The 27,562-nt window shown below is 42.0% G+C and overlaps 7 non-coding genes across 7 annotated transcripts; 5 read left to right on the top strand and 2 right to left on the bottom strand.

Moving 5' to 3' along the window:
- Positions 1 to 338: 338 nt before the first annotated feature.
- On the top strand, positions 339 to 410 carry trnaq-cug (transfer RNA glutamine (anticodon CUG)). Its single transcript has one exon. It is a non-coding gene; the product is annotated as a tRNA-Gln (tRNA).
- Positions 411 to 11,627: 11,217 nt separating this feature from the next.
- On the top strand, positions 11,628 to 11,700 carry trnak-uuu (transfer RNA lysine (anticodon UUU)). Its single transcript has one exon. It is a non-coding gene; the product is annotated as a tRNA-Lys (tRNA).
- A 3,518-nt stretch (positions 11,701 to 15,218) lies between these two features.
- trnat-agu (transfer RNA threonine (anticodon AGU)) lies at positions 15,219 to 15,292 on the top strand. The gene has a single exon. It is a non-coding gene; the product is annotated as a tRNA-Thr (tRNA).
- A 735-nt stretch (positions 15,293 to 16,027) lies between these two features.
- On the top strand, positions 16,028 to 16,100 carry trnat-cgu (transfer RNA threonine (anticodon CGU)). The gene has a single exon. It is a non-coding gene; the product is annotated as a tRNA-Thr (tRNA).
- Positions 16,101 to 16,763: 663 nt separating this feature from the next.
- On the top strand, positions 16,764 to 16,836 carry trnat-ugu (transfer RNA threonine (anticodon UGU)). The gene has a single exon. It is a non-coding gene; the product is annotated as a tRNA-Thr (tRNA).
- Positions 16,837 to 18,963: 2,127 nt separating this feature from the next.
- On the bottom strand, positions 18,964 to 19,036 carry trnat-ugu (transfer RNA threonine (anticodon UGU)). Its single transcript has one exon. It is a non-coding gene; the product is annotated as a tRNA-Thr (tRNA).
- Positions 19,037 to 21,249: 2,213 nt separating this feature from the next.
- Positions 21,250 to 21,322, bottom strand: trnam-cau (transfer RNA methionine (anticodon CAU)). The gene has a single exon. It is a non-coding gene; the product is annotated as a tRNA-Met (tRNA).
- Between the last annotated feature and the right edge of the window lie 6,240 nt (positions 21,323 to 27,562).

Here is a 27,562-nt window from a genome sequence, read left to right as displayed (position 1 = left end):
AAATTTGCTCAATGTCAAAGGAGTAAAGCAGGACATGGGTAAAGTGCAGAGTTGGTAGACACTTGTTAAGTTAAACATACAATTTATTGTTTTCTAATTCATGCTGCATTATTTCATATCGCGATAAGAGCTCTTCGAGCTCTCTTACAGTCAGGACAACATTTGTTGGAGATGCCTGGGATTGAACCCTGGGGCCTCATACATGCAAAGCATGCGCTCTACCACTGAGCTATATCCCCTAAATGCTCTCTGATTTGTTGTGATTGTTGTGTGCCTTCAATATCACACGTGGATATTATGAAAGAAACTGCCAAGCAAACACTAGCAACACTTTGAAAGGTTCCATGGTGTAATGGTTAGCACTCTGGACTCTGAATCCAGCGATCTGAGTTCAAATCTCAGTGGAGCCTGTTTTTAAGCCACAGCACAGGTGAAAAAGATCAACCTTTCAACTTTCCACATCTAGTTTAAAGTGAGCTTACAGGTTCAAAATGGAGCTGAACACGGAGGAGGATTCCTCCCTAACGGCCGCTCTGCTCTGCTCCGTGCCCCCGCCGTCCGGTAATAGTTAAAGCAGATAAAAACCTAAAGAACACTCAAAAGCTTCAAGATAAAACTTTTTAAGAAGCTTCTTCACGTTCAAGAGAAGGCCTGTTTCGAGCCAGCCTATGAATTGATTCATGTAATCATTTCCCTGTTATTAATGTCCCATATGGTCTAGCGGTTAGGATTCCTGGTTTTAACCCAGGTGGCCTGGGTTCAACTCCCGGTATGGGAATCGATGTCTAGCCGATGAAGGTCTGCAGCAAGGTCTGTGTCATTGGTCCTGTATTAAATGAGAGCTGTATTAGCCCTATGCCCTGATATGCATTTCCCCGAATCTAACTCATGCAATGATATATGTATCATTGTATTTATATGTATTTGCCCTGTTCCTGGCATATCTATGGATGTATTCATAAAATCACTGTTATTATTCAACGTGTCAGTCCCATATGGTCTAGAAGTCTGGATTCTGCCTAAATAACCTTTACATGCATTCTTAAGGAGTCCTCTGGAAACTACAATCAGTAGATCTGAGAAAGCGTTCAGTTGGTTTGATTTTACATTCATTTGGCCTAAGTGGTGTCCAAAAGGTCTTGGTTGCTGCTCTTAAAGACTTCTAATAGTAAGGAAAACCCTGGTTTTCACCCAGGCCCTGGTTCAGCTCCCGGTATGGGAATTGGTATTTAGCTGGTGAAAGATCTGCACGATCTCTGACATTGGTCCTGTATTAAATCAGAGCTGTAGTTATGTACGTAAAAAGGCAAAAAAAAGTGGAAGGTTAACTCAAGAAGTGTTTAATAAAGATTAGCACGTACAGCTGTATCTGTATCTGTTAACCATATGAATTATCTGTATCTGTATCTGGCCAAACCCGGAAGTGGACAGGATTTAACCTGGAAGTGGGTTAGGTTGTCATGAAATGGGTGGGGACTCTGAATCCAGTTGTCTGAGTTCAAATCTCAGTGGAACCTGTTTTTAAGCCACAGCACAGGTGAAAAAGATCAACCTTTCAACTTTCAACATCTAGTTTAAAGTGAGCTTACAGGTGTAATGTCCTTGGTCATTTAGACTGTAAACAGTATGTTGGTGGGGGCATGTTGAGGAGCCACCTGGTTGTTAATGTAATCAGAAGGAGCTCCAAATTTGACAGTATTGACTGGAAGTGATAGGCTTTGAGTTACATGGGGGATACACACCAGGCTGCCAACCAGACGCTGGGCGACCAGGCTGCCAACCAGACGCTGGGCGACCAGGCTGCCAACCAGACGCTGGGCGACCAGGCTGCCAACCAGACGCTGGGCGACCAGGCTGCCAACCAGACGCTGGGCGACCAGGCTGCCAACCAGACGCTGGGCGACCAGGCTGCCAACCAGACGCTGGGCGACCAGGCTGCCAACCAGACGCTGGGCGACCAGGCTGCCAACCAGACGCTGGGCGACCAGGCTGCCAACCAGACGCTGGGCGACCAGGCCGCCAACCAGACGCTGGGCGACCAGGCCGCCAACCAGACGCTGGGCGACCAGGCCGCCAACCAGACGCTGGGCGACCAGGCCGCCAACCAGACGCTGGGCGACCAGGCCGCCAACCAGACGCTGGGCGACCAGGCCGCCAACCAGACGCTGGGCGACCAGGCCGCCAACCAGACGCTGGGCGACCAGGCCGCCAACCAGACGCTGGGCGACCAGGCCGCCAACCAGACGCTGGGCGACCAGGCCGCCAACCAGACGCTGGGCGACCAGGCCGCCAACCTGACGCTGGGCGACCAGGCCGCCAACCTGACGCTGGGCGACCAGGCCGCCAACCTGACGCTGGGCGACCAGGCCGCCAACCTGACGCCTGTTACCTTGTCAACCTGATTTGACATGTTTCTGCATGTACCTACTTATATCTGTGGTGATATTAAACTGAACTGATTTTACCATACTTCTCTGATAAATTCTAAGCTATGAATGATTTAATCTGCCTGGAAGCACAACTGTTTCTTTTTGCCATTACTTTATGCATGCCTCCAAACTAAAACAATTGCACAAAAAGGTGATCACTTTGGGATCAACACTTCAAATTTTACATGTTAAGTTTCTTTATCAGAAATGAGTTTCTATTAACAAAAATAACCTGGGTTTAAAATTTTATGATTTAAATTTATGAATTTTAGTTTTTTTTTTTTTTATATATTTATTGGTTTTCAACGTTTTGACAAACAAATACAGTACAAGAACAAGAGAACAATCTAGCTCTTAAAGTTACATACCTATACGAGCATATGCGTACACATATACATACCTACCAAAGAGAAAAGAAGGAAAAAAAAAAAGACAGCAATGGAAAACAAATGGTCTATACCAAAACATTTCAGATGTTTACAATTCGGTCATCCTCAAATTACAAATCCTCTCAGAAGAACCGAAGTTTCAAAACCTACATAAGAAGTAAAAGGTTCCCAAACTTTATAAAAGTTATTTTCTTTATCGTGCAGTTTGCTCGTCAAGTAGTCCAGAGATATATAGTCCAGTACTATATTTAGCCATTGTGATTTACTTGGTACTTTGTCAGAAATCCAATTCAATACCACACATTTTCTTGCACAAAAAGTAAGCATTCTGTAGAGTTGACGCTGATATTTAGCAGTAATACCGGCGTCGGTTAAACCAAGTAGTAAATACAATGGGTTAAATTGTGTGCAAACAGAGAAAATCTTATCTAATTCACATTTAATTATATGCCAAAAATGTTGAATTTCCCTGCAGGACCAGTAACAATGTGTAAGACTACCAATATCCACTTTAAATTTTAGACAAAATGGTGAGAGGCTTGCATTGAATTTACTTCGCTGAGAAGGAGAAATGTGCGCACGGTGTAAAATTTTAAATTGTATGGACTTAACCCGATTGCAAATACTTAAAGACTTTACATTCTTCCAAACCTCATCCCATCCCTCCTGATTTATTGCCCACTGCAATTCCTTTTCCCAAACTTCTTTTAGGTGAAATGTATTTGGTAAGGGGTGCTCTTTCAGCAAGTTGTAAAAGACTTTGAAGTTTTTACCCTGGGGGAAAAAAGCTGTTTTTCACACACTGAAATTGTTTGGTCCACATCGAGTGCGTTTTTTTTTCTGTATGAAATCTCTAATTTGCAAATAACGAAAGAAATCCTGCCTCCCAATATCATATTTATCCAATAGTTGGGAGAATGATAATAATGTGTTACCTTCCATCAAGTCAGAAAGCGTACGAATTCCCTTTATTGACCATATTTTGAAGCCAGAGTCCATGGCGCCAGGTAGAAACATCGGGTTATCACAAATAGGTGTAAGAGGAGATATAATTTGGAACCTGTCCTCAAGTTTTTGGACCATTTGCCATGCCCTCACAGTGTTAATAGTAATGGGGTTACTGCAGTACGTTTTTATAGTATAGTTTTTCCCAAAAAAAGTAAGTTTTTTAAAGGAACCTGGACATAGAGCTTTCTATATCAAGCCACAGAGAAGCAGGCCCCCTGTCCAATCAGCAGCAGCACGCATGTGAGCACTGATCTGATACTTTCGTATGTCCGGGAGATCAAGGCCTCCACTCGTGGACGGGAGGCACAGTGTAGAAATTTTTAAGCGTGGTTTCCTTCCTGCCCATATAAAAGAACTTAGCACCCATTTAGAGCCTTAATTGTTTTACGGAGAAAAAGAACTGGAATCATTTGTATGGGATATAGAAGTCTGGGCAAGACATTCATTTTTAGAAGAGACAACCACGAGAGAGGCAGCGCTCTCCATCTTTCAAGGTCCAACCGAATCCGTTCAAATAAGGGGATGAAATTGGCCTTATACATTTTGTCAAATGAGGGGGTAATTCTTATTCCCAGGTATGAAAATCCTTCTGGGGACCAAGTGAAAGGAAATGGAGCAGGTATAGATGGTTGACGTTTTAATGTGCCTAGTGGCATGACCTCAGATTTGTTGAAATTGATTTTATAGCCCGAAAAGTCCCCAAACCTGTTAATGGTCTCTATGAGATGCGGGATAGAGTCCTCAGGCTGAGATAGAAATATGAGCACGTCGTCAGCATATAAAGTAATCTTGTGTTGTCTCTCCCCAATGGTCAGACCACATATCCCCCCATGGGTCCGCACCGCCTCTGCCAGAGGCTCCATAACCAGAGCAAAAAGCAGGGGCGATAGGGGGCAGCCTTGGCGTGTTCTCCTTTGCACCCGGAAATTTGGCGATCGTAAACCATTAGTAATAACAGCTGAGCAAGGCTCGCTGTAAAGTATTCTGATCCAATTAACAAAATTTATCCCCAGGCCAAACTTTCTCATAGTGTAGAAAAGATATGACCACTCAACGCGATCAAATGCCTTTTCGGCGTCTAGGGAAACAACTAGACCAGGCATTGCACTTTGATTGAAGAACTGGATCACGTTGAGCAACCTACGCATGTTATTAAAGGAGCAACGTCCCTTAATGAAGCCAGTTTGATCCTCATTGATAAGTGTTGGGAGTAGGATCTCCAAACGTTTCGCTAATATTTTTGAAAGGATCTTTAAGTCTACATTTAATAAGGAAATTGGCCTGTACGAGGCACAATCTTCCGGTGGTTTATTTTTTTTAAGTATTAGAGATATGTTGGCTTCCCTCAATGACATGGGCAAGTGACCTTTTCGAAAAGAGTCGTTAAACATGTGTAGCAGCGGTTCGACCAGTAGGGTGATGAGCTCCTTGTAAAATTCTACAATAAGAGAGTCAGGCCCTGCTGTTTTTCCAGACTGCAGACCTCCAATGGCTTCCGTGACTTCCTTAATGGTTATAGGACTGTCTAATGTTGATTTTGGATTTCTGTCAAACAAGGAAGGTTAAAGTTGGAAAAAAGGTGTCCATTAGCTCTGTAGTGTCATTAGAGATCTGAGACTCGTAGAGATTTTCGTAAAATCTTTTGAAGGTGTTGTTAATATCATCTGAGTCAAAGAGTTGTTTGCCATTCCTGTCGTTAATGAATGCTATATTTTGAGAGTCTGATTTCTTTTTGATCACGTATGACAAATATTTCCCAGGCTTGTCACCGTGTTCATGTAGTTTTTGTTTTGCAAATCTCATTTTTTTCTCTGCTTCATTTGTTAGCAGGCAGTTTAGCGCAGAGCGGAGAGTCTGGATTTCTTTGAGTTTCTCTGTGGAGGGTCTAACTTGATAGACTTGCTCAGCCTTCTTCAATTTGGCTTCCAAAATGAATCTTTGTTCTGCTTGCCTGCGTCTTTTACCATTTGTAAAAGTAGTAATGAGGCCTCTGCAATAAGCTTTGGAGGTCTCCCACAGTAATGATGGATCATCGGTGGATGCTGCATTAACTGAGAGAAAATGCTTGAATTCCTCTGCAAAATAAGTTTTAAATTTTCCATCATACAAAATAGAGGAGTCAAAGTGCCACCGTCTTGATCAACTGGCCACAGTTCCAACGTTACATTTAATGTACACAGGCGCATGGTCTGATATTATGTTACCGATTAAGCTAGAAATGACTGATGGTAGGAACTGCCTGGGGACAAAAAAATAATCAATTCTTGTATAACAAGAATGTACTTTGGAGAAGAATGTGAATTCCTTATCTGTTAAATGTTGTGTTCTCCACACATCAATATATGCCAACTCCTCACACAAAGTCAAAACCAATTGGGCCTGAGATGAAATACGACATTTGCCAGATGGGGATTTATCAACCAAGGGGGAGAGATGACAGTTAAAATCTCCACCCACAATTGTATTCTTGATGTTCAATTCCACCAGTTTTGTAAAAGCAGACATTAGAAATTTGCCTGGTTGACCAGGGGGGAAGTAGACGTTCATAAAGGCGATCTCCTCCCCAAACAGAATACCCTTCACAATAATATATCTCCCACCGGCATCTTTTATGCAATCCATAAGTTTAAATGGTACATTTTTCCGGATCAGAATGATAACACCTCTGCTTCTAGATGTAAAGGAGGAAAAGAAGGCCTGATTGAAAACACCCTGTTGCAATTTTGCATGTTCTTTCGCATCCAAATGGGTTTCTTGTAAAAAAGCTACTTGAACCTGTGCCCTCTCAAGATATGTTAAGACCTTTCTCCGTTTAAGAGGTGTGTGAATGCCATTAACATTCCATGTACAAATATTAAGTGCTGACATAATAGCATTTAGCTATAAAAACAAGGCGCGTGGACTCTGACATAGTTTCTTTGGTATAATGAGGTCGAACATTTTTCTCTCCTCCCTCCTCCTCCATACTTCAAAAAGAGCTGGAATAACATGTAACAAACAGTAAAACTAGCTAACTGCCAACAAGTGTGTAGGTCTTCTGACAACAAACAGTCACCTGTTTAGCTAATTCAAGAGCAACAACCAAAAAAAGAAAAAAAAGAAAAGGGGGGGCCGGCGCTTGGATAATAAGAACCATTATTTACCCATTTTACAAAAAGTAATATATAACGACAAGCATAATGTCTCCGCATAAGAATACTATTCATCACAATAATTGAATTCACATAGGTGTATAAAACAGTAAAACGAAGTACCTATGTGTCCCATGGCGCTGACAGCGGGGCTTATTTAAGCATATCCAGAAATCGTTCAACTTCAGCTGGGGTCTGATACATACTTGTAGTACCACGGTGAGTGACTTTAAGCTTGGCGGGGTAGAGGAGCCTGTAGCTGGCATCCACGGTTTTCAGACGTTTCTTAACGCCATCAAAGCCTTTACGCTTCTGTGCAACAGCCGCTGAGAAATCCTGAAAAATCATCACAGAGGCACCGTCGTGCTCCAGGGGTTGCCCATTCTTGCCCTTTTCCAAAGACGCACGCATGATCCTCTCCTTGTCGCGGTAGTTGTGCAGCCTAACCAGGACTGGACGTGGCCTTTGGCCAGCGGCGGGAACTGGACCTCCGGTGCGATGAGCTCTGTCCACTTTTAGCTTCCCGGTTTCCGTTTGGATGTTCAGCACTTTTGGGAGCCACTTCTCAAAGAATAAAGCGGGATCATTCCCTCCGCGTATTCCGTAGACTCTCGGAGCCCAATTATGCGTATGTTTCGTCTCCTACCCCTATTTTCCATGTCATCAATGTGATCCGTGAGCTCTTTCACCTGTCTCTCCAGTGACTTCAGCTTATTAACGACAGGGGCTGTTTCGTCTTCCACGGTGGAGATACGGGACTCTGCCTCTGCGATGCGCCTCTCGTGTTCTTGAAGCTGCTCTCGGTAATCATGCATAAATCTCGATATCGGGTCAAGTTGGTCCCTTAATTTGTCTTCGAAAACCTTCGTAAGGTTGTCGGTTACCGCACGAATCACCTCCTGAAGAGCTGGGTCCATCCTCTCAGAGTCGCAAACCTTTTCGCTAGCCAAACCGCCAGTAGCCTTATTAGCTTCTCCGCTCGATTCCCCTGTCGTCTCCGTCACAACGTTTTTCCTTCGTGGCATGTTCTCAGACGGTCTTAAAAAATAATCACTAATACTCATCGCAAGTTTAGCCGACGAGAAGAGACTGCCTTGTCGCTTTTTGCAGAGTATAAACTGGAGAAATAGGCAAAAATAAGCGCCAGCGCCCCTCGTCCCGACTGTCCCTTAAGCCGCCATCTTGAAAATAAAGACTCCTTGAACCTTGAAGGGCAACAGGACTTGGTAAAAAGGTCCTCCGCAGAAGTTTTGTCTCTCATCCAAGAGACTTCTTTAGTGTTTTTTTTTTACACAGAAAGGGTTGGACACAGTGCCCACTCCCCCACCCATATCTGACAATTGAAAGCTGTGGGGAAAGGGGGGTTCCAAAGCTAATAGACCATTCAACAAGCAATTCTGATGCACTATACTGGCCCGTTCAGGATGAGCACTGTATACTCTGACTGCAGCAACACAAGTTCAAATTTCAGTGATACCTAATTTTTATGGTGACTGAATGCAAAGTGTGTATCCCCCATGTAACTCAAAGCCTATCACTTCCAGTCAATACTGTCAAATGTGGAGCTCCTTCACATTAACAACCAGGTGACTCCTCAACATGCCCCCACCAACATACCGTTTTCAGTCTAAATGGCCAAGGACATTAAACCTGTAAGCTCACTTTAAACTAAATGTGGAAAGTTGAAAGGTTGATTTTTTTCACTTATACTGTGGCTTAAAAACACATTCCACTGAGATTTGAGTCCAAAGTGCTAACCATTACACCATGGAACCTTTAAAAGTGTTGCAAGTGTTTGCTTGACAGTTTCTTTCATAATATCCACATAATATTGATATGATATGATATTGAAGGCGCACAGCAGACTAATTAGGTGGCCAGTTAGCTTTTGTTGAAGGAAATAGATTGAATGCTAGGCACATCAGTTACCTGTGACTCATATTTGCACTTACTGAGCAGACAACCTTACAACTGTATGTTTTTGGCCTTCCTACAAAAGACGTGGAAAGTAGAGCTATAGAGATTGAGACTTGTTTTGCGCTGATGGCCAATTTGTGCATAAAAAAAGTGGATACAGATGCTCTTGGGCGTAGGGTTAGGTGATTTTAGAACCCCTAAAGTGTCTGCCGGTGCTTAGCATTTTTAGCACCACACTCAAACAATCTGAGCTAACCGGCCTGCTTTTTAACTGTTTAAAAAGAACAGATGTCCAGAAACAATTAAGGCCAAATTGAGCAAAATTGTCCGAGTTCTGGATGAGCTGGATGAGTTGTACACTTTGGCAATTCTGAACACTTTCAGACACTGTTGTATCATGTAAGTAACATGCACAAGTCTTTAAAAAGAATTGTGGCTGTTTTTCATGCAGGTTTGCATCATAACAATGCGGGTGCTATCTCTAAATGAACAATGGCCAACCTACATCCATCTTGTTAGCACCCAAATCTCTGTGCTGATCTCCCTGCTTGGATGGCAAGTCATCTGGTGGATTTTTCCCGTCAAGAGGAAGCGGATCAAGAGGGAGAGTTGTTTTATTGTTTTTACCAGCAATAAAGTTTATTTGTCCACAAATTGCAATAGGTTATCAACGTTTTCAGCGAAAAAGAATACCACAGCTCAAGTCCCTGGTAAGGCAACAGCTTGATTGTGTGATATGTATGAAGTGCTCGCTAACGTCATCTGTCATGCAGGTTTGCAGGATGTTCACAATCTGCTAGTGGCCATGATGAGTTGGGACTTTGAGCTTTTTAACCGTTTTGGTCAATTTAGCCAATTTTCAACCAGTTTGTGCAATAACATTTGGTGTTCTCAGGCATTGTGGAAATTATGGTCTACCCTCCTGCTGTCCAGAAGACCGTGATCATGGCAACAGCTCAATGGTCTTCATTTACTTAAACTTCAATCTGTAGTTCAGGAGATTATTTTTTCCACAGCCAGTAGTTTTAGAAGCCAGGGTAGCTCAGTCGGTAGAGCATCAGACTTTTAATCTGAGTGTCCAGGGTTCAAGTCCCTGTTCAGGTGTAGAGTTGACGTTCTTGAACACTTCAGATACTGCCATATCGTTTGTGTTCCATCCATAAGTCTTTAAAAAGAATTGTGGCTGTTTTTCAAGCAGGTTTGCACCATAACAATGTTGCTGGTAAGTCTAAATGTACAATAGGCAACCTACGTCCATCTTGCTAGCTCCCAAATCTCTGTACTCATCTCCCTGCTTGGATAGAAGGTCATCTGGTGCATTTTTCTTGTCACGAGGGCTAAGTGTTGTGGTCTGGTGCATTCCCCAACCTGTGTCGTGTCTTCCCTTTCTTCTGTGTGTCTTGTCTGTCTTGCCGTGAGGGCGTTCCAGGGGATCTAGAGGCGTGGCTTTCCATCTACGTTCCGTCATCCACTCAGCTGTTCCTCAACACTCATCACCCACTGCAATACATAAACCCGGGCTGACCGCCTCTTCAACGCCAGATCATTACATGCACTATTGTGGTAACTGGGCTCCTAGTCATTTGCGCCTGTGTTGTTGTTTCTTGTTGTATTCTAGTACTAACTCTGCCTCTCCTTAGATCCATCCGTTGTCCCTCCGAGCTGCCTTCCTCCCTCACGCCGACCAGCCACCTGTCTACACCGGTGTTCGAACCCCTCCGCACTCATTAAACTACCTGAACCTTATCCTGTCTGCGTGCCTTTTGTATCTCTATGGTTCTGGGTCTTACTAACCGTAACACTAAGAGTATAGAAGTGGAACAAGAGGGAGAGTTGTTTTTTTGTACCCACCAGCAGTAAAGTTTACTTGTCTGAAGCTGTGTTGTTTTAATTAGGTTATCAATGTTTTGAGTGAAAAAGAATACCACAGCTCAAGTCCTCGGTATGGCCAAAGCTTTATTGTGGGATATGTATGAAGTGCTGATCTCTATGCTTTGATGGCAAGTCATCTGGTGGATTTTTCCTTCCATGGCAACAGCTTAATCTTCTTCATTTACTTGCACCTCAATTTATAGTTCAGGAGATTGTTTTTTCCACAGACCTCTGTTTTCGAAGCATGGGTAGCTCAATGTTGGTGGTACGTCTAAATGAACAATGGCCAACCTACATCCATCTTGCTAGCACCCAAATATCTGTGCTGATCTCCCTGATTGGATGGCAAGTCATCTGGTGGATTTTTTCAGTCACGAGGGCTTTTGATCAAACTACGTATAGTGCTTCCGCATGAGGACACTAAGAGTATAGAAGCGGAACCAGAGGGAGAGTTGTTTTATTGTAACCACTAGCAATAAAGTTTATTTGTCTAGAGCCGTAAAATTGCATTAGGTTATCAACATTTTGGACAAAAAAGAATACCACAGCTCAAGTCCCTGGTAAGGCAACAGCTTGATTCTGGGATATGTATGAAGTGCTCACTGTTGTCATCTGTCATGCAGGTTTGCAGGATGTTCACAGTCTGCTAGTGGCCATGATGAGTTTTGACTTTGAGTTTTTTAATCGTTTTGGCCAATTTAGCCAATTTTCAACCAGTTTGTGCAATAACATTTGGTGTTCTCAGGCAATGTGCAAATTATGGTCTACCCTCCTGCTGTCCAGAAGACCGTGATCATGGCAGCAGCTTTTTGGTCTTTATTTACTTGCACTTTAATTTGTAGTTCAGGAGATCGTTTTTCCCACAGTCCTTTATTTTAGAAGCCTGGGTAGCTCAGTTGGTAGAGCATCAGACTTTTAATCTGAGGGTCCAGGGTTCAAGTCCCTGTTCAGGTGTAGAGTTGAGGTTCTTGAACACTTCAGATACTGCCATATTGTTTGTGTTCCATCCATAAGTCTTTAAAAAAGAATTGTGGCTGTTTTTCAAGCAGGTTTGCATCATAATAATGTTGCTGGTAAGTCTAAATGTACAATAGGCAACCTACGTCCATCTTGCAAGCACCCAAATCTCTGTACTCATCTCCCTGCTTGGATAGAAGGTCATCTGGTGCATTTTTCTTGTCACGAGGGCTAAGTGCTGTGGTGCTGGTGTCGTGTTGAGCGAAAAAGAAAGAATGGTCTTCATTTACTTGCACTTTAATTCGTAATTCAGGAGATTGTTTTTCCCACAGTTTTCTGTTTCAGAAGCCTGGGCAGCTCAGTCGGTAGAGCATCAGACTTTTAATCTGAGGGTCCAGGGTTCAAGTCCCTGTTCAGGTGTAGAGTTGCACATTTTACTAGATGAATTGTCCATTTGACATACCTGAGCTCTTGTATGTCCAAGGACATACCATTTATGTTCTATAACCCTTTTCATTGGTTTGCTACCACTCTTAAATAATTCCTTTCATTGTATCAATCTCAGAAATAACCAAAGAATGACAAATTCCATTCATGTGCTTGTGCCGGTATTCAACCACCTGTCACTGTATTTTCAGCAGCAGTAGTGTTTTTTTGTTTTTTAAAACACTTGAAAGGCATTGCAATGGTTCGCAAAATTTAAGAAAAACTAACAATTTGGTCGTCAATCTTAATAAAAACTATGTATGTGGAGACCTATGTACTCACACAAAGGCTAAGATCAACACTAGATGCTTTGTAATGACCCCATGAAAAGGGGAGACAAAAGACTGTGTGCAAAGGTTGCATACATGTATGCAAGGTGTATGCATGGATGAGTGTGAGGTATGGTGTCAGCAATTTATGCTGGACAGTGTAAAACTAACAAAGATGAGGGGGAGAGGTGCTGGACTGAGAGCACCTCTAGGGCAATCACAGATGCACAACCAATAATAAAACACTACTGAGTGAATAAGTTCAGAAAATGAAGAACATTGTTCAGAAAGCTTAATGAAGCTTCATTGACCATAACTATTAACCACTTGAACCTGGTAAAAGATATGAGGTACTCATGCATAGCTAACCAGCGATTTACCTGCTGTAGATGGTGGTCGGCATGCCAACGAGGCTTGGAAATTTGCAGATGGTGATTCAGAGGAGATGTAACAGTTTAAAGTTTAAAGTAACTTAATTTTCTAAATTGTCCGCCTACAGTGCCAACAAGAGCTCTTCTCTAATAATACCGGTTATGCAATAGCTATTCAACTTTAGAAGGTATTGTTGATCTCAGAAACAACGATAGACAACACCATCTTATCACAACGCCCATGTTTGTGTTCCTTCAAAGTTTGCAAAAACATTCATCTGAACTCGCAAATCAATTGATGAGATTTTGGAGGTCAAAGGTTCAATGTCAAGGTGACTGTGTCCTCATGTCTGTCCATCCGATTCTTGTGAATGCAATATCCCTGAACGCCTAGAGGGAAGCACTTTAAATTTGTGGCACAATGGAGCCAAAGGTCGATGGATTGAAACCATCCTCTGCTAACTCTGATTTCCATGGTGAGATGATATAACTGCTGGAAAAGTTGTTGACAGCCCATGAAAAGTGGCAAGTCATGTTCTGGCAGATTAAAAAATTGACATCCACTACCCTGTCCTATAGTAATGCTGACTTTCCAGTGATGTGGTTGGGCTGTTTACAGGTTTTGATCATATCCATCGGTTGCATGGATGGGACATCAATACCCCGGTTCTATCACCTGATCGCTGTCTTGTCTTTGTCGTTCGACGACTATTTGGGCTCACACCTTAACACACCCGAAGCATCTCAGCCTAAAATCACGCTGCACCTCAAAGGACTCTCAAGCACTCCCAGCTGTGCGTTTGCAGAAGAGCGCCTTGTTTTCTTGTAGCTTGGACAAAGGCTTTAGCTTATGACAAGGTAAACAGATTGCACCATTGTACTACTCATTAGTGTGTCCACTTCAGTTATGTATTGAAGCACATCCTTAGAGCTAATGGCCCTCATTTATTAACCTAACGTACGACAGGCTTCACGTGAGATTCATGAAACGTTTGTATCACACCAATCAGAGCGTAAGAATGATCGTACATTGATAAATGCAGCGGCTGGAAACGATTGTAATTTAAATATCACGCCCCAATATATTCTCAGTTTTGAGGCCTCGCCTCTATTATTTATGACAAGGCCAGACATAATCCGGCTAAGAAGCGGCACTTTTCAAAGGTGGGGATTTAAAGCCTGACATCCCAGGTGCTCTGGTGCAGCCAGATACCACCAGGCCCAGGGGAATTTGCCGCCTAAGAAAAATGCAATCCTACCCGATGAGAAGAATAAACATTGTGAAAATAACGAAAATATGAATACATTAAACATATACGGGCATTGAACATATTGCTGCAGTCTCAGTCTTTGGATGGTATAGGTAGCGCCCCGTCAGACATGTCATGATATAGCAGGTTCTCATGACTGAGAACCTACTATATCATGACATGTTTAATTTACTATATTATGATTTTTGAGACAGGTCCTACTGAAGATCTGTTGGATCAGTCAGGATGGCCGAGTGGTCCAAGGTGCTGCGTTCAGGTCGCAGTCTCCACTGGAGGTGTGGGTTCAAATCCCAGTTCTGACAACTAGTATTTTCATTTGGAACTAATGTCTAAGAGTTTATATTGGGAATAAAGAACTTAGCAGTTCTTTGTATTTAAGAGGACATGAATGTGCATGAGAAACGCAATTCCAAGTGCAGCGTTTTGTGAGCATCTTTATTGTCAACACATGTAAAGTTCCTTAGGGGCCTGTAGTGGATAAAATGGTAAAACATTTGGCCCTGGATGCATAGAATTCCTGCCATATTGAGCGACAAAGTTTGGGTGTCCTGAAAAAAGGGTCTTGAACTCTATCTCGCCGACCTTTTTTTTTACTGTTTCTTGTTATGTCACGGCAAGAAGTATTATGCTTTTGAGTCGTTTGTCCATCTCTACATCAGAATCCGAAATAAAAAAAACATCCAGCTGCAAGAGACATGCTGCAAGAGATTCTCAACAATCTGGAAGAGCTCCATGTTGGAAGGAACAGTGGACGTCAAAAGGTACTGTTGCTGCCGTAGCTGTTGCTCCACGATCCGTGCTGGGCTCTGAAACGTTCCCCCCCAGTCTGGTTCAAATGTTGAGTGTTCCATCTGGTGGACCGAGCTTCACTGGCTCTATGGGGGTGAGATGTGGATGATCAGCACCAATGGGAAGGAGTGGGCTGGCGTTCTCAAACTGCTGAAGGGAGAGACCTGCCAGGTACTTCTACCTCTTCTGCAGACTGACTGGATAGGATTGATCCGCCAAGCCTAGGCGAGCTGAGCCATTACTCCCAATACTGCCAGTCAGTATACTGTATGTTTAGCTTATACAAGGTAAAAGACAAATTAAGACTTAACAGGGTAGCTACTTATGGAGGTGCTGTGGCTTAGTTGGTTAAAGTGCCTGTCTAGTAAACAGGAGATCCTGGGTTCAAATCCCAGCAGCACCTTGTTGTTGGAGAGATTACCTCTTTTGGCGTGTCATCATCATGTCAGCCCAATCCCTGTGAAAGTACCCTGGTAGCAAATGAAAATTGCATGTTACATTTACTCAGAAACACCAATAACAAGCCCACAAGGTGTTCTATTTGCCTGATAACTAATTAAATGAATTAATAAATGCGCTACTTTTGCTCCACTACAGTTCTGTGTCAGTCAACTGCTCCATTTCACTCACCACTGAGTTAGACTTAATGCCCCGCCCACAACAAAATCTGATTAGTAGGCAATTTAAAAACAAGTACAGGTAATCTCTGCAACAACAAGGTGTTGCTGGGATTTGAACCTAGGTACTTCTGCTGACTAGACAGGCACTTTAACCAAGTAAGCCACAGCACCTCTGGGGATGAACACGGATGCATGGCCATTATGGAGGTACTCGGTGTAAACAACTGAGGTGGTTGGGTCATCTGGTAAGGATGCCTCCTGGGGGCCTCCGTAGAGAGCTGGTCCAGGCACGTCCAGCTTGGAGGAGGCCTCGGGGAAGACCCAGGACTAGGTGGAGGAAGTACATCTCCAACCTGGCCTGGGAACGCCTCGGGATCCCCCAGTCGGAGCTGGTTTATGTGGCTCGGCAAAGGGCAGTTTGGGGTCCCCTGCTGGAGCTGCTGGACTAAGATGGATGGAAGGAGGGAACCCTTTTCACTAGCTCAGTGTATTCTTGCAAGACGGGCTTAGTTGCAGGAGGCGCTGTAGCTTAGTGGTTAAAGCGCCTGTCTCGTAAACAGGAGATCCTGGGTCCAAATCCCAGCAGTGCCTGGTTATCACGGTATGAAGTGTTACCACATGGTTGCCGATACTTAACATGTGCAACCCAGTTATTGCCTGATTTTTTTAGATCACTAAAGTGACATGTGATGTTGTATTGTACCCTAACATTACATGTGTCCATGTAAAGCGAATAAAAGCCTTTTATTGGAGGTGTTTTTGCAACTTTAGTGTGAAGGTTATAAAGGTTTTATTATCATGAATTTCAGTCTTACCTTGGAAGCTTAGGGCTCCTGCACACTGCCTGCATGGCGTGAGAGTGTCAGCTGAGGTTAGATGGCCTACCGTATTGGTCAATACTGTTAACATGAGAGAAATAAAAACAGACACGCCACACAGCAAACGCTATGTTAACTGTTGAGGAGGACTAAATTAGGACTGTGTTTTAAGCTTTCCATGGCTTTCCATGAGAAATGGCATGATGGGAAAGGGTCTCTCATCTCTCAAGGTCCTTGCATAAGACTTCTGTTGTTCTCGGTAGGCCTGCCTATCAACAGTGAGTCCTGAGGCGTCGCTCAAGGACACGTTCAGCTGTTTTAATTTGCTGGAGTTCATAGGGGTCCTCTACTGGAGCTGCTGGACGAAGATGGATGGATGGAAGCAACCCTGTTCATTAGCTCATTGTATTCTTGCAAGACAGGCTTATCTGTAGAAGGTGCTGTAGCTTAGTGGTTAAAGCGCCTGTCTTGTAAACAGGAGATCCTGGGTCCAAATCCCAACAGTGCCTGGTTCTCACTTAATGAAGATCCTTGGTCCAAATCCCAGCAATGTCTCATTATCAGTTAATATTTATGTTATCTGCACTACAAAGTGTATATATTGTTATTTATTTTTGCTAAAGTGCTTAACAACCATAATTAATTTTGCCCAGTTGTGGCCTGTTGATGGGCAATACATATCTAAAGGGAAATGGATTGGACCCATTTTTTAATGCTTTGGGCATTTTTAATGTGGCCCCGGTGTACACCAGTACCCTGTGACATCACTGTTGGGTGAGGTTTCAGGCATGTGATGCTGACTGAGGTCAGAGGTGAAATAAACTTGAACTTTACCGGCCAAGGCACTTTGGGCGCTGACTGTGTGATTTTAACGTCTTCGATGCTTCTGGAATGAAAATTAATAAATTAATTATTTGATATTGTTGACTATATCGGGATATGCAACTGAAGGAAGAATCACCTTCCACCGCTCTATTACCTCCTCAGTTGAGGTCAACCGCCAATAAACTGTAATTTCTCAAAATATCATCCTTCCCTATATGCCTTTGCATCTTGGATATTTTTCTGTTGTTTAAACATGGCTACATTCACTTAAAGTATCCGAAGTGCACAATACTCCACTGTACTCTGTTCAGTTTTTTTTTTTTGTTTGTTTTTTATTTAACCTTTATTTATCCAGGTAAACTGTTTGAGAACCAATTCTCATTTACAAACATGACCTGGCCAAGAGGCTACAGAAATAGATATGAACATACTGTACAACTTTACATAGTCAAACACATGACACATAAAACAAGCAACTGAATAAAAAAAAGACAGTCAACGAAGAAAGAAAGAGAATAAGAGCTTAGATATGTGTGTATAAATATGGTTCATGATTGTCAGCAGGAACAAGAGTCAACAATGTAATTTTGGAGGTTTTGCTTAAAGGTGGAGATTGGATAAGAGATGTAAGTTTCAGGGTATTTTGTAGTGTATTCCAGTCATGTACTGCTGCAAAGCGGAAGGCATTACGTCCAAAGGTAGTAGAGGTAAGAGGGGTACTAAATTTAATCAAATTACTCGATCTTGTGTGATAGGTGTTATGAACGGCATGAAGAAGAGATAACAAATAGGGAGGTGTCTAAAACGTTTACTGAAACGTGTTCATCCCCAGAGGTGCTGTGGCTTAGTTGGTTAAAGTTCACTCTGTGGTGAGTGAAATGGAGCAGTTGACTGACACAGAACTGTAGTGGAGCCAAAGTAGTGCATTTTTTAATTAATTTCATTAGTTATCAGGCAAATAGAACACCTTGTGGGCATGTTATTGGTGTTTCTGTGTAAATGTAACATGCCATTTTCATTTGCTACCAGGGTATCTTATCGGGAGTTGGGTTGACATGATGATGACACGCAAACAGAGGTAGTCTCTGCACCAAATAAATTAAGACTTAACACGGTTGGTACTCGTGGAGGTGCTGTGGCTTAGTTTGTCAAAGTGCCTGTCTAGTAAACAGGAGATCCTGGGCTCAAATCCCAGCAGCAGCATTGTTGTTGGAGAGATTACCTCTGTTGGTGTGTCAACATCTCCTCTGGGGATAAACTTGGATTAGCCGCTACGAGGAACTTGGTGTAAACAACTGAACAGAGTGCAGTATTGTACTCTTTGGATACTTTATGTGAATGTAGCCATATCTAAACAACAGAAAAGCATCCAAAATGCAAAGGCATAAAGATTCTTCCTTCAGTTGCATATCCCAATATAGTCAACTAATATCAAATAATAAATGTATTAATTTTTATTACAGCAGCATCGAAGATGTTAAAATCACACAGTCAGCGCCCAAAGTGCCTTGGCCTGTAAAGTTCATGTTCATTTCACCTCTGACCTCAGTCAGCATCACATGCACCTGAAACCCCACCCAACAGTGATGTCACAGGGTCATGGTGTACACCTGGGCCACGTTCAGCCCCAACAACAAGGTTTAAAAGCATTAAAAAATGGGTCCAATCCATTTCACTTTAGATATTTATTGCCCCTCAACACGCCACAATTGGGCAAAATTATATAATGCTTGTTAAGCACTATAGCAAAAACAAATAACAAATATATACACTCTTTGTAGTGCAGATAACATAAACATTAACTGATAATGAGGCACTGCTGGGATTTGGACCCAGGATCTCCTGTTTACAAGACAGGTGCTTTAACCACTAAGCTACAGCGCCTCCTACAGGATTGCCTGTCATGCAAGATTACAATGAGCTAGTGACCAGGGTTCCAACCATCCATCCATCTTTGACAAGCAGCTCCAGAGAGAGCTATAGAGAGAGAGTCTTCCGCTGAAGGCTCTACCACATGACTGTGTTTCACCAATCAAACGTCGTTGTGCAGTCACGTGACCATACTCGATCTCAGCATACTCAATCTTTACTTTATTCAAGAAACTCATGCTTCAGAAGCAGACGCGTCATTTGGAGGAGTCAATGGGGAAGAGATGAGTAGTTTTAGGTAATAGGTCGGCAGGGGTCGCTATACTGCAGGGAAAGTTCAAGGAACCATCCTCTGCTATAGGATTTAGTAGAGAATAGTTTTGATCCATTGACCTCTGGGTTATGGGCCCAGCACGCTTCCGCTGTGCTATTCTGCTCTGCTGTTTGCACTTAGGGGTAACATGTAACATGTAAAGCAGGAGCTCTACCACTGAGCTACATACCCTGAAGATTTTCAGATTTGTTGACTTTTTTCTGAGACAGACTCAGACTTATCTTTATTAATCCTTTTGGGATGACTTACCGCAAAGAAATTGAAATACTACAGAATAAAAGAAGAAAACTGGGTAAAACATGTAATGTTGTATATGGTTTCAAAACATGGCGGTGGCTGGAAAGTGAGCCTTGGCAAAATGCTTGTGTAAGGGTTGTAAATAGGTTGTTAAATTCCTGCATATATGGGAACAGCGCCACCTGCTGGTGTCACTTTCTCAATGCGCCGCAGGGTTGAAGATAGGGAATTATGGGTAATCCACAGCAGAACTTCTGATAACTGCTGTGGTAAGTTGCATGTTACACGCTGCAGAGACAATATTAGCTAAAAAAACGTTTTAAAGCCACTACACAATGTTTAATTTTATTGTATTATTTTTGTATTGTACTTTAGCGCTCAATGCCGTTAGTTTGTCGTCGTTTGAAGCATTCGTTTTGAATTTAGAGCCAAATGTTAAGTTAGCTAACTTTACATTGCTTCTGGCTAACTCAATGTGTGTGTGTGTAGGGTTTGTGTCTCCGTGGTGTCGACGTACTCGCCCTGATTTCACTTGATTTTCCCATGTGCAGGTAACAGTTATTGAATTTGTTGTTGACTTTTATGTATGTGCAATGTTAAATGAAAATGTATAGTGTTAATGTAGGTGCTGTATTCTGGTGTTGGAGATGCGGTAGCCTACTGTTTAAAATATTGTATTGGCATACAATAGAAATTTGGGAGGTTAGGATTTTATTTAATTTTAGATGACTGTGAAACCATTTTTGTTATAATTCTTGTAAAAAAATCCACTATACGATCACAGACATTTAAGAATAAATGAGCAGAACTTCTGATAACTGCTGTGGGTTTGTGTCTCCGTGGTGTCGACGTACTCGCCCTGATTTCACTTGATTTTCCCATGTGCAGACGCAGACGCAGCCTCACATACACAACTCAGCGAGACTGGCTGTAGAGGACCATTAGAGTAGTCCCACAACCGTCACACTTGCACTGCTATGGTGTAAATCTAGTCGAAAAGTAACACACCTGTTGCCCTGCTGGACAATACAACACTCACTGCAAATCTTGTAACACATCTGGGCATTGAGAAATGCACTGGTGGAGACGGGTTGCTTCCAGTACCTATGAGATAATACAATATTGTTTATGAAGCCACAAACTATGTAGGGTGTTGTTTTAATGCCCCGGATCCCTAACAGGGGGTATATCTCCTTCAATGTTGAGTTAGTTTTCTGATCGGTTAAGATTTCTATGGGGACCCCTACCCGGGAAAAATGTTGAAGTAAACTATTGGCCACTTGTCTAGCCTTGGTGTTTCTGAGGGAGAAAGCCTCTGGGTAACGTGTTGCATAATCACAAATCATTACGATGTAGTGGTGACCTGCCCTACTCCTACTGTTAAGGAGTTTAGATCGGTGGTTAGAGTCACCTGCTGCCTCCATGTCCCTGCTCGACACCCTCTGCTACAATTCTCCATGTCTCTTCTCTCTCTGTCTCTTTCTCTCACCCCCAACCAGTTGAGGTAGACGCCTCCCCACCCTCTTAAAGAATGCCTTTCCTTGTCTCAATCTCAGAAATAACCACAGAATCACAACTTCCATTCATGTGCTTGTGCCAGTATTCAACCACCTGAAAGTCGCTGTATTTCCAGTATCAGTTGTGTTTTTAAAACACCTGCCCCGTGTGAGGGTTGAACTCACAACCTTCAGATTATGAGACTGACGCGCTGCCTACTGCGCCAACGAGGCTACGAAAGCGCTTTCGATGGTTGGGAAAATTTCGTAAAATTTGGTCTTCAATCTTAATAAAAACAATGTATGTGGAGACTTATGTACTCCACATACTTTGCCAAACTTTGCGTAGGAATCGGCGTACGCCCGTCCTACGCTGGTTTTAGGTAGTATGCACGTTTCAGAAATGAGGGCCAATGTGACCACAATAAAGAGTTCTTGAAGAAAGGTTTGTACTTTAAAGTTCTAGTTTTTTTCCAACTCTTCTGGTAACACTTGGCACTATTTCACATCTTTTGTCTGTAGTTCTCTATTCTTTCAGGGCTTAACTCTGTCTCCCCCGCCTCTTTTTTTGTTTCTTGTTATGTCTTGGCAAGAAGTATTATGCTTTTGTGTCGTCTGTCCATCCGTCAGGCCAAAGAAACAGATACCAGCATGTAACTTTGCAAATCAGTGGCTCACCATGGCCGCCATCAAAGATGCCATTTGGACCTCCAGAAACTTTCTGGTAAGAAAGCACATGCAGATCCCATTCCCTCAAAACGTGAATCACAGATTTTCCAGCACCTGGACTTGATCAGACTGGGAATATGCCAAAGAGATGTTCACAAGTTCAGCCGAGGTAAATACTCGGCCCACATTCACACAGACCTAAAACTACTCATTTAATGCTGGTTACAATTTTCTAAAATAAACAATGTCAGAGCAAAATTGCAAAGAGTGAAGGGTGTTGATAAAAAATTTAATAAGGGATTGGCTCATTATTGCCAACCTGATATCATGAAGACAGAGACAGATCCTTTTATTCTTCCTTATTTCTTGTTGGAGAACAGAGTGTGCTTGTTTGTGTGCGTGTGCTTGAGTGTGTGTGTCAAAAAAAACAATGATTCAGTTTGAAATATTTTCATCCACAAATTAATTAATTCAAAGCCTCGTAGTAACTCATAGTATAGTACGTCAAAATATTCATAAAAAGTCATAGTATAGTATGTCGAAAACTCATAAACGCCATAGTTTAGTATGACAAAAATTCATAAAATGTCATTAAAAGTCAGAGTTTAGTATAACAAAAAAATCATAAAAAGGCATAGTATAGTATGTCAAAATATCTGTAAAAAGTCGTAGTTTAGTATGACAAAAAATCATGAAAGTCATAGTATAGTATCTCAAAAAAGTCATAAAAGTAATAGGATAGTATGTCGACAAAAACATAAAAAGTCATAGTATAATATGTTGAAATATTAACAAGTAACAAGTAACAATATTAATAAGTAACGAGTCCAGATTTATAGTGCTTGTTGTAAAGCAAGAAGAATCTGAAGTCCTCTGGAGAATGCGGGCATTGATCCCACTACCTCTCGCATGCTGAGCAAGCGCTCTACCATTTGAGCTAATTCCCCCTTTCAAAAAGAGTCATAGTATGTTGAAAAAAATCATAAAAGTCATAGTGTAGTATGTCAAAAATTCATAAAAGTCATAGTATAGTATGACAAAAATTCATTAAATGTCATTAAAAAGTCATAGTATAGTATGTCGAAAAATTCATAAAAAGTCATAGTATAGTATGACAAAAAAATCATGAAAGTCATAGTTTAGTATGACAAAAAATCATAAAAGTCATATTATAACGTGTCAAAAAATCATAAAAGTCATAGTATAATATGACAAATATTCAAAAAAAGTCATAGTATAATATGACAATATTCAAAAAAAGTCATAGTATAATATGACAAATATTCAAAAAGTCAGAGTATAGTATGTCAAAAATTCATAAAAAGTTGTAGTATAACATGTCAAAAATTCATAAAAGTCATAGTTTAGTATGACAAAAATTCATAAAATGTCATAAAAAGTCATAGTTTAGTACACACACACGCAAGGCAGCTTTATTTGTATAGCACATTTCAGCAACAGGGCAATTCAAAGTGCTTTACATAAAATCAGTTAAACAGATAAAACACAAGTACAAACAGTTAAAAATCATAAGCATTAAAAACCAATAAAACACATGAATAGACAGTTAAAAACAAAATAGAAACATTAGGACATATAAAACACAAGAATAAAAGTTACAGTGCAGCATAAGAAATTTAAAGAAATGAGCAGTCATTTAAAGAAAGGCAGCATCAAAAAGAAAGGTCTTCAGCCTTGATTTAAAAGAACTGAGAGTAGCAGCGGATCTACAGGTTTCTGGAGTTTATTCCAGATATGAGGAGCATAGAAACTGAAAGCTGCTTCACCCTGTTTAGTTCTGACTCTGGGGACAGAAAGTAGACCTGTCCCAGATGACCTGAGAGGTCACACACACACAAGGTGGTGTGACACTATGGGCTTTTTTTTTCAGACTTGTTTTTAGTTTTGCTGAAGCACATTCATGATCCCTAATACCTTTCTAAACCACTTACCCTGGTCCCTGGCCCCTGCCCCCAGAGCTGGTATCTGTTCCTCAGCGGAGCAGGTCGGGCCCTCTGCTCTGGCTGACTGGAGGTCGGCGGATTCAGACGAGGAGGCCTCAAAGACCAACTGCTTTAGCAGCATCTGGTCCTAGTCTTCTGGCAGCGAGGCCTCCAAAGACCAACTGCTTTCGCAGCGCCTAGTCTCTGCCGAAGCCGCTGGCCTCCAGCTACCCGGAGCAGGACCCTGAACTTAAAGACTCAACATGGCTTGTACTTATAAGGTCCTCTATGGACGTTTTGTGACCTCACTGATGAGGTCATTGTGAACTCACAGCTGATTGGCCAGTAGTTCTTTTGATGTGTTATAGAATGCTGTGATGTCATACACCGTAGACAATTCCAGTCTATAAGACTTTATCATTTTATTTTATTTATTTTTGAGGGATGAAAACAAAATATATTGTAATACATTATGAGAATATACACATCACACTATAAATGTGTAAATTAATTTAACGTGTTTAGAGCAGAGATATTTTCACCTGTAGGTCGGTAACTAGGAGTTTATTAAACCAAAACTAGAGCTGTGATGGTTGGAGAAGTGAAAAGACGACCCAAAACGGCTTTTCATAGTTTTATTTAGTTTCTTTCGACTTTGAATGAAGTGCGTGTTTTACGATGCTAAAATTACTGTTTATTCACATGGAGTCTGATGGATTTAGCAATTTTAATTACGTGGATTTTTTTATGTTTAAAAAAGAATCTTACTCTTCAACCAAAAGGTCAACCTCCTTAAAATCCTTTCCATAAAGTTGTCAAAAATTTAGAATAATAATCAGAGCCTCTCAGTGGCAAAACAAGCACTTTTGTGAAGGTATATACTAGGGGTGATCCGAGTACCCGGCTGAAACGAGTATCCGGTACGGATAAAGCACTTTTGCCGAGTACAAGTATTATCCGAGTAATATGAGTCAATATCCGTGCTCGGATTGAATAAAACTCCTCAACTGGCCGCGCAGCGTTCTGTGATAATCACAGCGCCCCCCCGCCTACAAACCCGCTCGGATCAATCACACACACACAGAACATGGAGAAATGCGCTCTCTCTCTCTCTCTCTCTCTCTCTCTCTCTCTCTCTCTTTCTCTCTCTCTCTCTCTCTCTCCGTCAGTCACTCAGGTCTGCGGATCTGTTCCGTTAACGTTTAGGGTTTCTTCAGCTTCAGGTTTGTTTTTAACTTCGGTTTGTAGTCCTTACATAGTAACCAGTAGATTTCTGGTGAACGTGGGGTTTGTAGTCCTTACATAGTAACCAGTAGATTTCTGGTGAACGTGGGGTTTGTAGTCCTTACATAGTAACCAGTAGATTTCTGGTGAACGTGGGGTTTGTAGTCCTTACATAGTAACCAGTAGATTTCTGGTGAACGTGGGGTTTGTAGTCCTTACATAGTAACCAGTAGATTTCTGGTGAACGTGGGGTTTGTAGTCCTTACATAGTAACCAGTAGATTTCTGGTGAACGTGGGGTTTGTAGTCCTTACATAGTAGGCTCGTTCGAGATGAGCCAGGTCTGCGCAGAATCGATCACCGGCGATCAGCGCCCGTTGCATGCCGGTTAGATTTGTGTCCGACTTGATCCCGACTTGCTCTGACGTCATGCACACGTGGGCAACGGAAATCTCACGAGAGCAAGGCGTCCGCAGTTCTGAGACGCAGGCGGCGCAGTTGCTTTTCACCGACTGCAAGAGCCAGGCGGACCCAGGCGGACCCAGAGCATGCTGGGAAACGCCGGCTTCTCAGCTGATTTAACAGCTGATTGGTTTACAACATGATGACGTTTTATATAAACTTTTTTATCGTTTTTGAATCGGAGGGATTTTAATTACTATTTGTCTGATTTAAAGACGTATTCTGTCCAGAACACATGTTGTGTGGCTGATAGAGACGTTTAGAAGTCAGACAGACTAATCTGATAAGATCATGTATCATCTACAGTGTGTTGTTCATTAAAATCAGCAACAGATCGCATGTAGAGCACTTTGCCAGCTACTCTGTCATAATTAAAACAACTGGAGACTGTGTACAAGGTGATATGTGGGTCTGATTATATTTTATTAAATCGGAATCGCACCACAGTGTTTTTGTCACTTCCTGTCCAGCCTGAAGGCGGCTGGAATCGGCTGGAAACTGTCCGACTTTACCGCAGCTTTCTGTCACCGCCCCCCGCTGCTGCCGCCTGCTCTCGTCCACTTTACAGGCGAGGCGCAGTTCATCTCGAACGAGCCTACTAACCAGTAGATTTCTGGTGAACGTGGGGTTTTTAGTCCTTACATAGTAACCAGTAGATTTCTGGTGAACGTGGGGTTTGTAGTCTTTACATAGTAACCAGTAGATTTCTGGTGAACGTGGGGTTTGTAGTCCTTACATAGTAACCAGTAGATTTCTGGTGAACGTGGGGTTTGTAGTCCTTACATAGTAACCAGTAGATTTCTGGTGAACGTGGGTTTCAGACGTGCTGCTTGGTTTAAATGCAACTCCAGTTGCGTCTCTGCCATCGGAGATTTTTTTTTTTTAACTGTCAGCTGACTCACACACACACACACATTTCACACATACCTGGTGTGGAAATAAAAAAAAAGAAAAAAGAACCAAAAACAAAAAAAAATCACACTGATCATAAAAAAATAAAAAGCTAAAAAAAGAAAGTTATATTGAGTATGAAAACTCTTGTTCATTACATTTTACTTCATAATTGCAACCGCATGTGTTGTATTCATTGTTGCAAAACGTTCTGTATATAGTTTGTTTGTTACCATGACAACACCATTGATCTGAAGCTTGATGCTCTCATGTAAATAGTTTTCAAATCAGCAATAAATATAACAATTTTTGATCAACTCATATCAATTGCATGCTTAAATAACATACCGGTTAAAGCCCCGCCCATTTCAAGAGAACCCGACCCACTTCCGGGTTAAATCTGACCATTTCCGGTTTAGGCCCCGCCCAGTCCGAGTACGGATCCGGATACAGATAATTCATGTGGTAAACAGATACAGATACAGATAATGCTGTACTCGCTCATCCCTAGTGTATATGCATTTATCAAAACAAAAGTTGATGTTTATAAATTTATCAAAACAAAAGTTGATGTGTATATACATTAATTAAAAAGAAAGTTAGTGTTTATGCATTAATCTAAAAGGAAGTTGATGTGTATATTTATTGATCAGTAGACCTTGTGGCACAACGGTAGCGTGTCTGACTCCAGATCAGAAAGTTGTGTGTTCAAATTATGTCGGGATCAAATGTTTAGGGGGGGCAGTAGATCAGTCTGTATGGAATTAGGTTGGGAACCAGAGGGTTGCTGGTTTAAGTCCCCATGTGGACCAAAGTGTGGGTTGGTGGCTGGAGAGATGCCACTTCACCTCCTGGGCACTGCCAAGTGCTCTGAAGCAAGGCACTGAACCCCCAAACCGCTCAGGGTGTTGGACCACTTCGATATGTCAGTTTAAATAACCCTTTTGTTGTAAGAGAAATAGTTTAATTTGTTATGAATCTATTTTGTAATTTTACACGTGTAAAAATATCAGAAAACATATCGATATTGCAGTTTTCATAATCAATATTGCAATATCACATTTTGTCAATATCGTGCCGCCCTAGTGTGTGTGTGTGTGTGTGTGTTGGTGTGTGTGTGTGTGTGGGTGTGTGTGTGTGTGTGTGTGTGTGTGTGTGTGTTGGGAGTGGGGCTGCTAAATGTCAAGGGCTGGGAGGAGATGGATGCAGAACAACGTGGTAGCAAAGTGTGTGTCTGTGTGTGTGTGTGTGTGTATGAGTGAGAGAGAGAGACAAATAAAAAAAGC

This window comes from Etheostoma spectabile, unplaced genomic scaffold (genome assembly GCF_008692095.1).
Source record: "Etheostoma spectabile isolate EspeVRDwgs_2016 unplaced genomic scaffold, UIUC_Espe_1.0 scaffold00001037, whole genome shotgun sequence".
NCBI classification, from domain to species: Eukaryota; Metazoa; Chordata; class Actinopteri; order Perciformes; family Percidae; genus Etheostoma; species Etheostoma spectabile.
The sequence above is the reverse complement of the archived record's forward strand: the minus strand, read 5'-3'. Positions and strand labels throughout refer to the sequence as shown.